At 33.8% G+C, this 19,630-nt stretch overlaps 1 protein-coding gene across 7 annotated transcripts in view; it reads left to right on the top strand.

Annotated features, from left to right (window-relative positions):
* MGAT4C (MGAT4 family member C) overlaps positions 1–19,630 on the top strand; it is an 889,611-nt gene that overhangs the window by 237,382 nt on the left and 632,599 nt on the right. The gene's annotated exons all lie outside the window — the stretch shown is intronic.

The following is a 19,630-nucleotide window of genomic DNA, read 5'->3' as shown; positions in this document are numbered from 1 at the left end:
TCACTTAGCACTATTAAATTGTTTTGCAGTCTAAATCAAATGAAGTACATTCATAATGCTTTAAAATGTTTTAAAATGTTGATCTTATTTGGGTTGTGTTATCTTGCATTTGTAGACAGGTATTTATTTCTGCCAATGGCTATTTTTTCATCAATAAGCTAGAAGTTAAATTGTAATATTTACAGATAACGTAATGAAAATGATAATAATGATTGGAATTTTTAATGCATCTAATCTGCCAGGAAAATGTGAATAAATATATATGTCTTACTTTTTTAATCTAATCAACCAGATTGTGCAGTATATACATTTATTATTCATATCTGACACATGAAGAAATAGGCTTACAGGATCTATGGGTTTTGTCTAAGCTTCTAAGGTTGATAAATATAATAATTGGATTTCAAGACTAGACATATAGACAGAAATGGAGAAATAACACTCTCCCCATTCTACCTTTAGCAGTTTATATGCAGTGAAGAAGGAATGGTGTACTTATACTATTTTTGTATATTGTGTATTCCTCAAAGGAAACATCTCTGCTTTCTTCTCCATCCATAAATCCATTAGTTCTGTTAGCTTCAGTATTTATTTACTTATTTCAGTGTGTAAAGTCTTCCCTTGCTAAACAAAATGGTGTAGACAGAATGTCTATTATTTATTTTACTATGTGAATATATGTGAATATCAGCAAATAAAGCAAAAGAAGTAAGCAGAAGACTTTTGCCTCCAAGAAGTTTAAACCTTTTCCATTAGGTACTGTGAAGGCACTGAAGTGTTTTAGTATCGTGAATAATACAAGTAGATTTAAATTTTAGAAAAATTACTGTAATAATACCTTTTAGGGTAGTTTAGAGAGAGCTGAAGACAATGGATTTCCCTGATGAGCTTATATGATAATTGTTGAAACAGATGCGTAAATAATTATACTACATGTTTAGGTTTTGTGATGAAGGGAATTTTTGCTAACTTTTATCAACACAATTAGAAAGAAGAGTAGCTTTCCTCTGAAGTTTTAAAGACTAGCTTTTCCTAATCTTATAAGAAACCACAGCTCATAGTAAATTTATACCAAATATACTATTTGTTTCTATACTCTGCTTCTAAATAGGTGGAAGAAGTTTTATTATATACTTAAATGTGATGTATAAATACATATATCTCTATACACAAACATATATATATGAAGGTTTTAATGTTTTCTTTATTTTTCAATGAAATGAATAAGTATACTTTGAGTTTATTTTATGATCGTTTTATAATTATATATAAATTATACATTGTGAATCACTACTAAATGAGTTATAAAAGACTTCAAATAACTTGCATACAAATAAGTAAAAATCTTTAAAGAAAATAATTTTCTACGAACATGTATAAATTGGCAATTGTAACACCATGGTGTTTGTGTATCTAAACATATATAAACATAGAAAAGTAAAAGTATGGCATAAAGGATAAAAATGGTACACTTGTATAAGACACTTACCATGAATGGAGCTTGCAGGACCTGAAGTTGCTCTAGGTGAGTCAGTGTTATAGGACCAACAAGTTCGAATGCCCACTGCACAGTAGCAGCCGCATTACAATGAGATGGCAGGGTTTGCAGCAGAGGAAGAGTTTAGTTATCACAGGGTGCCAAGGGAGGAGGTGGGAGAAGTCCCTCAAATCCATCTCCCACAGGACTTTTTAAAGGGATTGTGGATGGAAGGGGGCTGAGAAATTGGGGTGATTGATTGGGAGGGGAATAGGGGATGAAATCATCAGGATATAGAGACTGTACTCTTTGGTAAGTCAGCTCCTGTGTGGTCCTTCAGATCAGCTGGCATCTGTGGGGATTGTTCAAACCAGCTGAGTCAGTAGTTTCATCAGTATGCAGGACCTGAAAGAACATCAGAAAGGAAAAACTTAACATTATGTAATGTTCAAATTATTATCTATACAAAAGTTAAAGAGAACTATAATCTTTTAACAGGGTCTACATGATTCTGAGGCAATAGGGACAACACAACTGTGGGAAATCCAGTCAGACAACAACCTGACCTAATGATTAATGCTGCATGAGCTGCAAGCTTGGTTTATTTTCATTTCTCCCTCTTCCTTTTTCCCTGATTAATTTTATAAAGTTTACAGGCATGGTTTCGGTTCCCCCTGGGCTTTATCATATGTCAATCTGGAGGCAAGAGCTAATATGGTGGGAATTGGGTGAAGAACACTCTAGCTTTTTCTTGCTGGCAAGGACAAGAGTTAGAGTAAGAGTCAGAATTACAGGAATGAAACTGCCGGGCAGTAACCTACAAGTATTTACCAGTTCCTGGTCCCGGATTTCAGGCATGTAGCATGAATATATTAGGACTGCTGTCCACTGTATAGATTAGAATTCCTGTTGTCAGAATCATGAGCCCAAATTTTAAGAGTAGTTTTAAAATAAACTGAAAACTTTATGGTGTTTGTAAGATCTTATTGCCACAAAGAGTCTGTTCTGTCCATCTTATGATATCTGTTTTAACATTAATGATACTCAGTTGTGTCTAGACCCTAAAAGAAGAAGTTTGTATAACTTTCCATGCTGTTATGGTCAGGAGTTTAGTTTTAAGCTTTTTTAGGGTCTCTAAGCCACAAGGGGATCTGTTCAGTCAGTTCAGTAGAGGGCTTAGGATTTATCTTGAATTCACATTCCCCCTTTTTGGTCAAAATATGCCAAAAGTAGCATCAATGGCCAAGCTCTTATTTCATTCCATATTATTACCAGGTGGTGTGGCTATCTATCTCAGATATATTCTGTTCTTCAATGAGACCCATATAGCCAAGGGACTTATAGCCAAAAGACTTACAGCCAATTAAACATTCTAGGACAAAAGGGAATGGAGGTGGGAAGGCATTCATTATTCCTTAAAAACCTTTTGAGCAATATAAGAGCCACAAACCAAAATCCAAAAAGTAAGCTTACAAAACCGATTTATCTATAAGTTCTACGTGTTGGGCCATCGGCTCTTAGGCATCTGTGAGCCCATCTTTTTTGGAGGATCTGAACTAATTCTATCCCTCAAACCTGGCCTTACAATTTCACGTGGCCATCTCTTTAACGATAGTCCCCGGGCCTAAAGGGATTGAATAGTTTTAATTTCTGGCCCTGTGTTTCACAAAAGCAGTTTATTTTGATTGTCACCTTTTTCTGGGTCTGAAGATGAGGCTTTGGTTAACTTGAGTTTGATGTCAGATACTGGTGTCAACATTCATGATTGAGCAAGAGTTGGTACTTGTTTTATTTATTTATTTATTTATTTTAATCCATGATTTTATTTATCTCATAATTATAAAACATAAAAAAGTTAATAAATGTAACAAACCTGCACGTTGTGCACATGTACCCTAGAACTTAAAGTGTAATAATTAAAAAAAAAAGAGTTGGTACTTGTTTTAGATGAGATATATGTATCCAGGAGTCAAAGCCCTGTAAATTAATAGTACAAGGATTAGTTAATAGTGTCTGATAAGGGACCCTTTCAAGGGGGGAGGGGGTGGGAAGAGTCGTTTAACTGATGCCTCTCCCAGTATATGTAACTGTTAGACTGGAGGTGGTGATATTGGAGTTCATGGTCTGACCAGAAGCTGTAAAAATATTTTATAACTTTGTGGTGACTAATTGTGTAGCTTTAATAAGGCCCACCAATAAGTCTAAGTCAGAAACTTAATTTAGGATTTGATTTTAAGGATGTTTGTCAAAAATGTTAAAAGGCTCAAAAAATTTGATCAAAGCAGAATCACAGTCTTTGTTAAAATACTTGTTATTCATTTAACCAGGAGTGATAATCAAAATATTTGATGGCCATAAAGTAAGTTACAAGGATGTAAAATTCTTAATATGCAGTCTATCATAGACTAATGTTTGGTCAAAGAATGATGATATATTCTTTAGAATGGGTTTATTTAATAGTTGATTTTTTTTTTTTTTTGAGACAGAGTTTCACTCTGTCACCCAGGCTGGAGTGCAGTGGTACAATCTCTGCTCACTGCAACCTCCGCCTCACGGATTCAAGCGATTCTCCTGCCTCAGCCTCCCGAGTAGCTGGGACTACAGGCGTGTGCCACCACATCCTGCTAATTTTTGTATTTTTAGTAGAGATGGCGTTTCAGCATGTTGGCCAGGCTGGTCTCGAACTCCTGACCTCAGGTTATCCTCCCAAAGTGCTGGGATTACAGGCATGAGCCACCAAACCTGGCCAATAGATGATCAGTTTTAAAAGAACGGTTATTTAGGTTTTTAAGGATGAACCAAACCTTGCTACTTAAAAAGTAATCCACAGACCAGCAGCATCAGTGTCACATGGAGATTAGTAAAAATATAACAATCTTAGGCCCAGCATGACTCCCTAAATTAGAACCTATTTTAACAAGATCTTCAAGTTTGTTGTGCATACCTAATCTTTGAGAAGCACTGGAATAGAATATACTAAATCATAAGGAAATAACCTTAATGATGACCCCATAATATGGGGCTCTGAGGACCGTGTGTGTAGAACAAAGTTAGACAGTAGAGTTAAATAAAATTTACAGGAGGCCACAGATTTAGACTGGGCTCCTGCACTGGACCCAACAGACCAATATAAAGTTTAATCACAGTAGCTGAGCTTTAGGTAATTGCAGGAAGCTCTGTAACCAAATAACCAATTTTGCTGTAACAAATTTAGTTGTCTCTATGTCTCAGTTATGTTTTCTATAAATGCTGTCAGGTCACATAGTTAGCTGGAGTTCTCTGAACCTGATTTGGATCTGAGAGTGGTCTGCTTCATGAATCATTTTTATTTTGTTCCATTTTGCTTTTAATTGCTCAAATAAACCCCATTGAATTTAATTGGCGAAATAATTTCTCTCCTTGAACAGTAGCAAAATAATGGGAATGTACTGTTTTTCTCAGCAGTTTTTCTTAGAATTTACCTAATATAAAAACATAATGTATTTTGTAACAAGTGGATTTTAAAAGTCAAGAAAGGAGAATTCCACTTTTAGCATGATAGCCTGAGGAGCTCTAGGGATTCACTCCCAGAGGAACTGGTGAGTATTATAAAATAACCACCATTTCAAGTCAATGGCCCTGAGAACATACAGTAAATGAAGAAACACTTATTTTTTTAAATATACTAAAATTGATAAATAACTCCTCCCAGCTTAGTGAAATGAAAATTGCACTCCAGACTGATACAGACACTATATGGAGTTCCCTTTCCCTCAAGTTCCCAGTCAGAGAAGTATTCTTTCAGGAGGGTAAGATATCAGCAATTCTCACACTACTCCTAGCTACATATCGCTGAAGCTGAGTTCCTGGTGAGAACAGTTCAATAGTGGAAGCACCGTTGTTCTGCTCACTCCCTACTTAAGAGGCAGACGATCTACCTTGGAGACAGTACTGCGGAGTATACTGGAACCCTAATCGCCATTGTCCTGGCTTTTGTGGCAGAGGTTCCATGCTAGAAGAAGCAAGCCGAGGAATCTTGGGGCTGCTGCCTTCGTTATCTATCAGATTTTCAGTTCCTAAAGTGGAGGTGTCACCATGAGAAAAGCACGACATTGTCTCTACTCCCAGCACCAGAGGTATGGTTCAGAGATTTTGCCTGGAGAAGCATGATGTAGAACAGAGACTCTAAATCCCTACCAACTACATTTAATGGAAATCTGTGGAGTACCTCACCCAACACTAGGGTAGACAAATATGCAGCCGAAAAAAATCTCAGTCTATTTAAAAGAATAGAAATAATAAAAAGTGCATTTTCCAATAATCATAAAATGAAATTAGAAATCAATACAGGAAACTTACAAGTATATGGAAGTTAAACATCATGCTAAGTAAGGAATGATTCAAAGAAGAAATCACCAGGGGAATTAGAAAATGTTTTGAAATGAATAAAAATGAAGGCACATCATACCAAAATTTATGGAATGAAGCTACAGCAGTGCTTAGAGGGAAATTTATAGCTGCAGATGCATATATTGAAAAAGAAGGATCTCAAATCCACAACCTAAACTTCAACCCTTGGCATTGGAAAAAAAGAGCAAATTAATCCTAAAGCTAGCAGAGGGTAGAAAATATTGAAAATTAGAGCAGAAATTAATGAAATAGACAATGGAAAAACAGTAGAGAAAATCAATGAAACCAAAAGCTGATTTTTTGAAACAATTAACAAAATCAACATTTAGCTACCTTGACCAAAAAAAAAATACTTAAATTCCTAGAATCATAAATAAAAGAAGGGACATTGCTCTGAACTTCCTGAAATACATGAGATTATTTTACAAATAAATATTATGAACAATTGTATGTCAGTAAGTTATACAACTTTGGTGAAATGGACAACTTCCTATAAAAAATCAAGGAAACCAGAGAAACACAATCTGGAAAGAAAAAAAAAAGTACAAATGTTGAGAATTAAAGGAAGACAAGGCAAAAGATAGCTTCAAAGTGAAAAGTTTATAAACAGTGCCAATATTAAGTATGATATTATATAACTAAAAACCTCTTGATACTACTGATTACTTTGTGTTCACAAATGACTGCTATGCAACTTTTCAATCCAACAGTTGATAGAGACAATAAAGGTAAATGTTGATATATCATTAAGGGTTTGGCTAGGAGAACAGAAGTCATTCAATGCATATTTAGGTGAAAATATTTAATATCAGGTAAGAAGAGACTACACAATAATTGGAAAATTTAGAGAAGCAAAAACCATGGAGAGATTAGTTAAACTTGGAGGGATCATAAGCAGAAGACCCCAGTCTAAAGAATAGAGGCCAGTGACTCACTAGAGTGGTTCACTAGCTGGGAATTTCACCTCTGCACATACACCTAGCTAAAGCTGCCTCTCCCTACAGATTTAATGGTATATCCCTTTCAGCTGCCTAAAATTGGGCATGTGCCTCAATTGACAAATCTGATTAGAAACCTATAGGAAGTGGATTCTGGAAGATGTACAGAGACTTTGGAATTTGATGATAATTTTTAAAAAGAAAAAATGTGAAACTTAACGTTTTTACCAATTATACAGTTTGATAACACTTTTATATAAATTATATAAGTAAATTTTCACAGCCATTTTTGAAGAAAAAGATAATACTCATTCTAGTACTGAGTCTCAATGGGGCCAAATGACGTGTTCAAAATCACACAGTAAGTAGATAAACTAGAAAGAAATTCACGTCTTCTAATCAAAATATATGGATTATGTTCTATCACAGCTGCTTCCATCACACTAATGATATCTTCTATGTTGTATTTTCTACAAAGAGCAAAGTCCGTACTTGATTTGGTTCAATCAACTTCTGATAAAATAAATATTAGACCTTTGGTTACAAAATGAAATTGTATTAATTTGCTTCCTAACTTAAGATTCCTTAAGAACTGAATTTCTGCCATGTCTTTTCCATGCTACTATAGATTGACGAATACAATTTCATTTTTAAAATATGTACACTTATTTAATGAAAGACTTAAATAACAAAGACTTCATAATTTTTTCCAGAAATGAGATACTATTAATTTGCTGACAACATTCTGTCTTTGCTGGTTTTTAACAACAGATCAGTAAACATCTGAACAGGTAAAAAGGTAATATAGTAATTTACCATTTGAGAAACTATAGATAAGTAAACAATTTGGATTACCAGAAAAAATGAGATGATTCTTTGAATTTCATTTGAATAATTAATGTTTTTATATAATTAAATTTGCAAAAGGTAATATATTAATAACCTGGGATGATTTAAATTCTGGAACATTTGTATATCTATTGCTTAAAATGTATTGAACTAAAGGTATAAATATTACAAGTTTATGTGTATTAGTTTAAATATATCATCTTCATAAAAACATACTTTTCAACATAATGAGTTCTTAAGTATTCTCTTTATTTTTGATATTTGTTTTGGGACCTTATTAATTTATTACATTTTTCATCCCTTATCTTTTAGTTAGTATGTAAAAATCAATTAAAAAATAGCAATGCAGATTGCAAAATTTGTAATCATTCAAATACTAGGTGGAAAACTAAAATTTATTTTATTCAGTATGGCAGAGGTATTATATTGAAAATGATTTAATTTCATAATTGCCATAAATTGTAAAAGTGAATAAATAGTATCCTCTAAATAGTAACATTAAAATCTCCTCACTTATTCTATTAATATCATAGATCTGATGCCCTACTTAATTTCCAGGGACTGGATGTATGCTGATCAAGTCCTATTTGATCTTAAGGAGGCTATAGTAGATGGAAGTTACTATTTGCTAACTACTTTGTTATTAAGACTAACATTTTAGGTAAATGATTTTTAAATTGAATGACAAAACCCAACTCCTTTTAAAATGAGTTAATTCTAATAAAAATAATTTTTGAGTATGAAACCACCTCTCCATCCCTATTTTGAAAGGATTATGCACAGCTACTAATAAAACAGCTGACACCGCTGTCCATGTAATATTATATACTCCCAAGAAATAGATACAAAGTTAAAATATGCACCATATTTTACTTGATTGGCCATAAACTCTCTGATGCATTTCCAAGTGCTGAAAATAGGCCTTCTTGATGCATTTCAGGAATAAATCCTTTGTATCTGATTAAAATGCAGATGAGCATCATAAACTATTGTAATTTGAAAGGACTGAACTCATGATGCAATCTGCCTCCATCTGCTTTCAGGTGTAAAGCAGGAGGGAGTTCTGCTGAAAGTACCACTGAATTCAATCTAGGTTAAAATTCAGGGAATTAAACATTCCAGTCTGATCTCTCAATTTTTTTTTGTTTCTGTATTTATGTCATTTTGTTGTATGCCTGTGTAAGCTTAGGCCATCTGCATAATCACATTGCTGTTAATTATGACAAAATATGTTTTTAATATATTTTTTGAAAATAGGGAGCCATATGTATATAAGAAAAAGCAGCTAAGATTGCTGGCAGGGTTTTGAAAGAGCTTTGGAATTAAATTGACTGCCATAGGCTCATTTTGTCAATAAGTTGTTAGCCTTTTCTAACATTTTTCAGCAAATATAAGAGCAGTGAAATGAAGCCATATGTAGTGAGCAGGAACCAGTTAAATAGCAGACACTCAGCTGAAAGTTATTGCTTCAGGGTTGAAAGCAGAAAGACAGGGGCTTTGAAAGAGACACACTTAGGAATGAAAACTAAGTCTCATACCTAATAATTGTGTGGTTCAGGGAAATTCTTAAAATTTCTCTGAGCTTCAATTTCATCCTTGGTAAATGGTCATGATTAATGTTCATACACAGGGTTTATTAGAGAATCGTGGCTATAGAGCACCTAGGGAAGTGTCTGCATTTTACTGGTGTGAAATGCATGTATTCTGTTTTTACTGTTTTGTTTTGTTTTGTTTTGTTTTGTTTTGTTTTATTTTAATCCACACAGCTGTACTCCTCTCCCTTTGTTAAAGGGAAACAGAGAGAGGTGCATCCATCAGCATCCTACGAAGTGTTCCCTGGATTTAATTTTATGCTTCTAGAAGTTCTTTACAATAATGTTTACGTTTTGTATTTTGTATTGTTTTAATCTGAATAATGAAACGCAGAAGCATATTTTGAATCATTGGATAGCCATCTGATTTAGGCCTTGTGCTTTTGTTTGTGCTTGGGAACATTTTACTTCCAAGTAATAGTGCTTTAAAACATGGAGCCTATTGAGATAATCATGTGGTTTTTGTCTTGGGTTCTGTTTATATGCTGGATTACATTTATTGATTTGCGTATATTGAACCAGCCTTGCATCCCAGGGATGAAGCCCACTTGATCATGGTGGATAAGCTTTTTGATGTGCTGCTGGATTCAGTTTGCCAGTATTTTATTGAGGATTTTTTGCATCAATGTTCATCAAGGATATTGGTCTAAAATTCTCTTTTTTGGTTGTGTCTCTGCCCGGCTTTGGTATCAGGATGATGCTGGCCTCATAAAATGAGTTAGGGAGGATTCCCTCTTTTTCTATTGATTGGAATAGTTTCAGAAGGAATGGTACGAGTTCCTCCTTGTACCTCTGGTAGAATTCGGCTGTGAATCCATCTGGTCCTGGACTCTTTTTGGTTGGTAAGCTATTGATTATTGCCACAATTTCAGCTCCTGTTATTGGTCTATTCAGAGATTCAACTTCTTCCTGGTTTAGTCTTGGGAGAGTGTATGTGTCAAGGAATTTATCGATTTCTTCTAGATTTTCTAGTTTATTTGCATAGAGGTGTTTGTAGTAATCTCTGATGGTAGTTTGTATTTCTGTGGGATTGGTGGTGATATCCCCTTTATCATTTTTTATTGCATCTATTTGGTTTTTCTCTCTTTTTTTTCTTTATTAGTCTTGCCAGCGGTCTATCAATTTTGTTGATCCTTTCAAAAAAACAGCTCCTGGATTCATTAATTTTTTGAAGGGTTTTTTATGTCTCTATTTCCTTCAGTTCTGCTCTGATTTTAGTTATTTCTTGCCTTCTGCTAGCTTTTGAATGTGTTTGCTCTTGCTTTTCTAGTTCTTTTAATTGTGAGGTTAGGGTGTCAATTTTGGATCTTTCCCGCTTTCTCTTGTGGGCATTAAGTGCTATAAATTTCCCTCTACACACTGCTTTGAATGTGTCCCAGAGATTCTGGTATGTTGTGTCTTTGTTCTCATTGGTTTCAAAGAACATCTTTATTTCTGCCTTCATTTCATTATGTACCCAGTAGTCATTCAGGAGCAGGTTGTTCAGTTTCCATGTAGTTGAGCGGTTTTGAGTGAGTTTCTTAATCCTGAGTTCTAGTTTGATTGCACTGTGGTCTGAGAGACAGTTTGTTATAATTTCTGTTCTTTTACATTTGCTGAGGAGAGCTTTACTTCCAAGTATGTGGTCAATTTTGGAATAGGTGTGGTGCTGAAAAAAATGTATATTCTGTTTATTTGGGGTGGAGAGTTCTGTAGATGTCTAGTAGGTCCACTTGGTGCAGAGCTGAGTTCAATTCCTGTGTATCCTTGTTAACTTTCTGTCTCGTCGATCTGTCTAATATTGACAGTGGGGTGTTAAAGTCTCCCATTATTAACGTGTGGGAGTCTAAGTCTTTTTGTAGGTCACTCAGGACTTGCTGTATGAATCTGGGTGCTCCTGTATTGGGTGCATATATATTTAGGATAGTTAGCTCTTCTTGTTGAATTGATTCCTTTACCATTATGTAATGGCCTTCTTTGTCTCTTTTGATCTTTGTTGGTTTAAAGTCTGTTTATCAGAGACTAGGATTGCAACCCCTGCCTTTTTTTGTTTTCCATTTGCTTGGTAGATCTTCCTCTCAATAGATGCAGAAAAGGCCTTTGACAAAATTCAACAACCTTCATGCTAAAAACTCTCAATAAATTAGGTATTGATGGGACGTATCTCAAAATAATAAGAGCTATCTATGACAGACCCACAGCCAATATCATACTGAATGGGCAAAAACTGGAAGCATTCCCTTTGAAAACTGGCACAAGACAGGGATGCCCTCTCTCACCACTCCTATTCAACATAGTGTTGGAAGTTCTGGCCAGGGCAATCAGGAAGGAAAAGGAAATAAAGGGTATTCAGTTAGGAAAAGAGGAAGTCAAATTGTCCCTGTTTGCAGATGACATGATTGTATATCTAGAAAACCCCATTGTCTCAGCCCAAAATCTTCTTAAGCTGATAAGCAACTTCAGCAAAGTCTCAGGATACAAAATCAATGTACAAAAATCAAAAGCATTCTTATACACCAATAACAGACCAACAGAGAGCCAAATCATGAGTGAACTCCCATTCACAATTGCTTCAAAGAGAATAAAATACCTAGGAATCTACCTTACAAGGGACATAAAGGACCTCTTCAAGGAGAACTACAAACCACTGCTCAATGAAATAAAAGAGGATACAAACAAATGGAAGAACATTCCATGTTCATGGGTAGGAAGAATCAATATCGTGAAAATGGCCATACTGCCCAAGGTAATTTATAGATTCAATGCCATCCCCATCAACCTACCAATGACTTTCTTCACAGAATTGGAAAAAACAACTTTAAAGTTCATATGGAACCAAAAATAGCCCGCATTGCCAAGTCAATCCTAAGCCAAAAGAACAAAGCTGGAGGCATCACACTACCTGACTTCAAACTATACTACAAGGCTACAGTAACCAAAACAGCATGGTACTGGTACTAAAACAGAGATATAGATCAATGGAACAGAACAGAGCCCTCAGAAATAACGCCACATATGTACAACTATCTGATCTTTGAGAAATCTGAGAAAAACAAGCAATGGGGAAAGGATTCCCTATTTAATAAATGGTGCTGGGAAAACTGGCTAGCCATATGTAGAAAGCTGAAACTGGATCCCTTCCTTACACCTTATACAAAAATCAATTCAAGATGGATTAAAGACTTAAATGTTAGACCTAAAACCATAAAAACCCTAAAAGAATACCTAGGCAATACCATTCAGGACATAGGCATGGACAAGGACTTCATGACTAAAACACCAAAAGCAATGGCAACAAAAGCCAACATTGACAAATGAGATCTAATTAAACTAAAGAGCTTCTGCACAGCAAAAGAAACTACCCTCAGAGTGAACAGGCAACCCACGAAATGGGAGACAATTTTCACAACCTACTTATCTGACAAAGGGCTAATATCCAGAATCTACAATGAACTCAAACAAATTTACAAGAAAAAAACAAACAACCCCATCAAAAAGTGGGCGAAGGATATAAACAGACACTTCTCAAAAGAAGACATTTATGCAGCCAAAAAACACATGAAAAAATGCTCACCATCACTGGCCATCAGAGAAATGCAAATCAAAACCACAATGAGATATCATCTCACACCAGTTAGAATGGCAATCATTAAAAAGTCAGGAAACAACAGGTGCTGGAGAGGATGTGGAGAAATAGGAACACTTTTACACTGTTGATGGTAGTGTAAACTAGTTCAACCATTGTGGAAGTTAGTGTGGCGATTCCTCAGGGATCTAGAACTAGAAACACCATTTGACCCAGCCATCCCATTACTGGGTATATACCCAAAGGACTATAAATCATGCTGCTATAAAGACACATGAACACATATGTTTATGGCAGCACTACTCACAATAGCAAAGACTTGGAACCAACCCAAATGTCCAAGAATGATAGACTGGATTAAGAAAATGTGGCACATATACACCATGGAATACTATGCAGCCATAAAAAATGATGAGTTCATGTCCTTTGTAGAGACATGGATGAAATTGGAAATCATCATTCTCAGTAAACTATCGCAAGAACAAAAAACCAAACACCGCATTTTCTCACTTATAGGTGGGAATTGAACAATGAGAACACATGGACACAGGAAGGGGAACATCACACTCTGGGGACTGTCATGGGGTGGGGGGAGGGGGGAGGGATAGCTTTAGGAGATATACCTAATGCTAAATGACGAGTTAATGGGTGCAGCACACCAGCATGGCACATGTATACATATGTAACTAACCTGCACAATGTGCACATGTACCCTAAAACTTAAAGTATAATAATAATAATAATAAAAGAGAATTTAAAAAGTGCCTACCTTGTAGTGTTGTGAGAAATTCAGGAAGATGTATGTTGCATGAAAGGGCTTAATAAGTATTAGTCATAATCATCACCTTCAGTTAAAAGGTGATCAGCTCTTCCTCAAGCTGCAGCCTGTCATCTGTTGGGTGAAAATTGTTTCAATAAAGTGGGGGAATGAAAAAAAAATAAAAAATTTAAAAAAAATTAAAAAAAAATAAAACATGGAGCCTATTTGGGAAAGTATGGAGATAGTCTTCATGATGCCTTAAAGAAAAATGAAGACAAGTGATAATACAATATCCTGTAGACAGCAAAGGTTTCAGAAGCCAAAAAGGCTGAGAATTTCAAGTCATCACATAGTTCATTAAATTATTAATATGTCAGTCTCATAAGAAATTATAGCAATCAATAACATTTTCCCATTGCAAATAGCATTTTACCTTTAGGCCAAATTTTTCATATTTAATTAATGTAATATGTTTTTATAGTATCATTTTGTAAAATTTAAATTCATTCTGATCATTTTACATTTCACATTATTTAGGAGTCATAGACAAAAAAAGAATGTCTAGTTCAATGCATTACACGTATTTAAACAATAATTAAACTGTTACATTAACTCTGAAAGGCTGTAGGAATTTTGGTTTGGAATCATTTTTCCAGTTCTACAAATAAGTGGAAATTTATTAATAATGAATTAATTTTGAAGTACTAAAAGCAGCTATTACTTGGAAAGAAAAGAGAGTCCCATTTTATGCTATGTACAAAACTATAAAACTATAATATTTAAGTATAACATAAAGGAATATAGGTACAGTACAAATTACATTAAATTAAAATTTTAGTTTTTAAAGAAGTGATAAGCAATTCAAATAACAAATAATAGACTGAGATAAAATATATGGTTGAACCATACTCTAATGTCATTTGTGTAGAACAAAAATTTTCACTAATTGACAAATACACATGGCTCAACCTGCTATATGAGATATTTAACAGATAAGAAGTTAATATTTCTGCTTTACATAAAAACTTATATATGTTAATAAAATGAAGAGAAAATGCAAATGACTATCAATGAAAATAGCTCCACTTCACAAGCCATCGTGGACATGATGATTGAAATAATGAGATCTATTTAAACAATCAAGTTGACAGAAATCTGAGATTGATGATATTCAGTGTTGCAATCATAACCTTTCCAATAAAATTGGACTTCACTCAAAACTTTGTGAAATTCGTTTAGCAGCATCTTTAAACATTAAAGTATATATACGCATTGAATGAGCAACTTATTTTCTAGGCCTTGATCCAATAGAAATTGAAGTTTAATCACATAGAAATACTGTGCTAAAATGATTTTTATTATACTTTATGAAATACAAAAAATGTAAAAGAAATATTGAATAAATTCTGGTAAGTCAATACTCTGGGATCAAATGTAAATATTTAGGTTGAGCAACATATATTGTTAAGTTAAAAGAGCAAATTACAGAATAATATATTCATATATTATTGTTTTCTTAGGAAAACTTGTAATTAACTTCACAGGAAGAATTCCTTAGAGACTGTGGCATCAATGAGGACATAATTTTAATGTTTGATAATATGACCAAATCCCATTAAAAATATTATATTATTTTATAAATTAATTTTGTTTGAGACGTCCTCAATTCTCTATGAACTCATCAATGTAGTGCTATCTTTTAAAAATCTATTTTTCTAATAGGCAAAACTTTATTTCTGTATCTCTCATTTGTGTTTCACAGTGTTTGAAATATACATAGCACTCAATGTATATGTGGATATTCACTGAATTATCAGTGAGTTTTAAACTCACTGATAAAACTCACTGATAAAAATTTTATAAAATATTTGACTTTTATATATCGTCCTTGTTATTCCTTATCTATGAGCCAATTATCTTCTGATAATGTTTGACTTGTATTTTTAAATATGTCAAAATAATATACATTAAACATATCATAGTAACTTATTTTATTAGTAGTATAAGTTAAAGGAAGAGACAGTCTAAAATTTAGCTGCCAAATAATTTTTAAAAGAGTTCCCAATATTCAAGATTGCAAAACGTTAAGAAAGATTCTTTTTCTAGGGATACAATAAATACTTTAAAATGTATTTCCCACACTGAAGGACAGTTTACAATTTTATGCAAATAATTTTAATTTAATTTTCGTTTTTGACATTTTAAACTATTAATGAAGGATTATTGAACTCATTATGTATAGAATATATTTTCACCAGAAGACTGCTTAAATAAGCTATAATGGCAGTGATACATATAGTTTATTTATATTTTCAAAACGGAATAAAGGAATACTTAAACTTTGTGGTACCATTTAAATACAGTATTAAACTTGGAAATGCAAGGCTTGAAAGCTAATGTTGGTATTTATTAGCAGATGTGTTGACCCTGATAAATAGAGTTCAGTTATTTGTTGGCAGATAATGCCGCTGAAATATAGAGAGGAAAAATAAAGCACTAAGTCTGAAGGGACTTTTGCCGTTAAAATAGGTTACTGTTGCTAATGGTTTTCTTTATTACTTTTGTTATTTTGAGAAAAGTCATTGAATATTTCATTCACTTTCTTTTCAGTAGATGTTTTGATAGCCTAAGTGTCCCTTTGTAGGAAACTCATTTCCTCAAAAAACATTTTAAAGTAAATCTATGAGATTTGAAATCCCTAGGGGTGTTTTACTTTGTTTTCTGCTTTCTTAGTATTTCATGTGACATATGTAGTCCTGAAGGCGTAAAGCTATTTAACACACAAACTTTCTGAAAACTTCTTTCAGAGAAAATATTCTGATTTTAATTTTCTAAAATTTTATGTGAAAGAGGTCATTGCATCCTTAAAATAGTTTGTGTAAGCCAGAGGCAATATAATATAATTTTACTGTCCTTATTTTCTCTTTTATATTATTTCCCAGTTTTGTGCCATTTTCTTATCTGTGTTTATATGCTGGGTAAAGTAGTGATGTTTTATTTATTTATGTAGTCTTTACTGTAAGAAAATTATATTCTTAAATACCTCATCTTGATTTGTTTGGTTAACCTGAAGGAGTTTGAATGTTGACAGGGTTAGATTCATTCCTTTATTGCCATTACTGGATACAGTCTGGGAGTCACTTGGTCGACATAAGCCCCAATGTCCTTGGGACTCTACTTCTCCATTTCTAATTTAAGCATAATTGAATCAGCCTATTCAATATCACCAGGATACTTGACCAGACTGTATATCAGATTCAGATATCACCATGATAAATTGTGGGATAAAATGCTAGAGAGAAATTTAATTCATTATATTTCTATGTGTTTATCATACCAATAACCTGAAAGTAAAATTAAAATATTCCAAATCCTACTAAACTATCAAATCAACTACAGTAACACTTCTGTTCCCTTCCAACTGTTACCCATTTGCATTCATGAATTTTACACATTTATTATCACAGTGTAGGCACAATTGGATTTCATTCAATTTCAAGCAAACAAATTGGCTCTAAACAGCTTTGTTCTTCTGACTGTGAGGTCTAAACATACTCCATGTAAGTTCTCATTGACTCAGCTTCACCTAAGCCTAAAATATTTTACTCTAATATTGAATTATTAAAAGGAGGTACTCATCATTTCACATTCAAAGTTATAACATTCTACAAAAATTATAAACAGTCTCCTGAAGACTTTGTTGTTGTTATCAGCAGATGCAACAGTTGTCTCAACACAAACATCTGAAAAGATTGCATTGGTCTTTGTATATACATGATCATCTTGTACTATCATTAATAATAATGCTTTCTAGGAAGCTTCAGAAAAATAAATACTAATACATTTATACTCTTTTACAAGAATGCCTTAACTCATGTGCATTATGCCAACCCAAAAACTTGTAAATGAAGTCAAAAACTTGTACTTATCATAGATACTTACACCAGAATATCCCAGAAAATCTATAAGGCACGGACTGTATCTTTGCTTATTAATAAAAGAGGAAGCCAGCAGATGTCAACCTAAGTCAACTACTAATTAAAGATTAATCATAAAAGGTGAGCATAGTTTTATCTAGACAGCACAGCACATTCATTAATTGTTAAAAACTTGACTTAATTTGTGGTTATGTATTTTCACTATCAGAAGAACTGAGATTAGATAAGAGTGTTAGTGAACATGTGTGGCTTTTCCATGCAATCCAAGAAAATTTATCCCAGAAATATTGATCCATAACAGACATATTTAAGATAAAACTTCCAGAGAAGCAACCAATTAGAAAGAGTGATAATTCTTCTATATTCTTGACTAAAGTGAAGATGTATTTCAAAATTTGTTAGTATGCTGTTTAAGCAGACTGGCCAAGACTACTCACTCACTTATGAAAAGATCATATTAGCACTAAGTGGAGAAGCAGTGCTGTGAATTAGGAGGCTCTGTTAGTACATCTTGTATGTTCGTTTACTCTCAGTTGCAGGAAACAGTACCATCCCTAGCAGCAAGCAATTAATACGGGAATGCAGATGCTTACGAATCACTTGAAGGTCTTTTGGCCTAATATTCAGAATCACTCCATGAAGAACTGGCTTGCCAGTGAGCTGTTGTCTTTTTTGGACTTTAATAAAATACCACTGTGGCTATGATCTAGGCACAAGGAAGACACCGCTATCAAAACTGTCTCTCAACAACCACTAAGGTAGTGGCTAGACATTAGTCTCTGTTATAGAAAATGTCAACATAACTGTACTTGTCTGCAGCAACAGCTAAAGCAAAGGAAGTATGCCCTTTCCTATGCTTATACCCTCTGAATCTCATATTAAGCATTACACTGGAAAAACCTAATTAATACTAAGAAAACTTGTGCAAGGGCGTCTTGAGAAATGTTTTTAGATACCCAACCTCTGAAAATGATGCAAATGATACTAAGTGCCAACCCACTGTGCCAGCACACTGGTATGCTTTTAATTCTTTTCAATATCTGAATTTATGTGTGCTTATTAGGTAGGCTAACCATACGTTCTGGTTTACTTGTGACAGACCTGATGTACATCTGTTGTCCCAATATAATTATAAATATTACCCTTTTTTGCTCTTAAATGAGTTCTGGTTTGAAAGATAAGTTACACTTTCACTTTACCTTCATGTATGTTTATCTTAACCTACAGCATATAGAGAAGAAAATGGAAGAAAGTGTTATTAACTGGTATATGTCTTCTTATTCAATACCCAAAATAAGGCTATGAAGAAATTATTAACGTGTTACATTAAAAGATGCAAGGTTTGAAGAAAGTGCTAATTACACCCATCACATAGTAAATAAGTGAGCAAGGATGAATTTAAGTTTAAGCCTGTGTGACTACCGGACATAATTTTAGTTAATTATGTAGATTATAGCTACAATCAATTCTGTGCTGATAAATGTTTCTGTCAAATTTATTATGGACTCCAGGCATTTTTTTCATGCATTATTATTTCATTCATTGGTATATTCCACAACCATTAATTGAGAACCTACTATGAACCAGACTATAATCTATACCTTAGGGGTAGATATAGTGTTAGACTAAAGAGAGAAAATTCTTATCCCTGTCAAGCTAGCAATCTAGAGAGAGGGAATATATTACAAATAAAAAGAAGAGAGACAAAATGTGTTAAATGATTTAAAAAGTGCCTAGAGAAAATATAGCATGTAGGTATGATAGGGAGAGGTGTAGGTGAGAGTTGCTATTTAAATTTGAGCAGTCACTGATTAATAGAAATTACACTGGAGATATTACAGAGGTCAAGTTATCATTAAGAGCACTTAGGCAGAAAAATAGAAAATGTAAACTATGGGTAGAAATAAGTTTTAATCCCAAACCTAGAGAAAGATTTCAATATCCAAGTACAAGAAGATTATAGACCACCAAGCAAATTTGGCCCATGGAAGACTACCTCAAGGCATTTAATAATCAAACTCCCAAATGTCAAGGATTAAGAAAGGATCCTAAAAGCAGCAAGAGAAAACAAATAACAGATAATGGGGCTTCAATACATTTGACAGCAGTCTTTTCAGTGGAA

Source organism: Pan troglodytes, chromosome 10, assembly GCF_028858775.2.
Source record: "Pan troglodytes isolate AG18354 chromosome 10, NHGRI_mPanTro3-v2.0_pri, whole genome shotgun sequence".
Classification (NCBI taxonomy): Eukaryota; Metazoa; Chordata; class Mammalia; order Primates; family Hominidae; genus Pan; species Pan troglodytes.
This window is presented reverse-complemented; position numbering and strand designations above follow the sequence as displayed.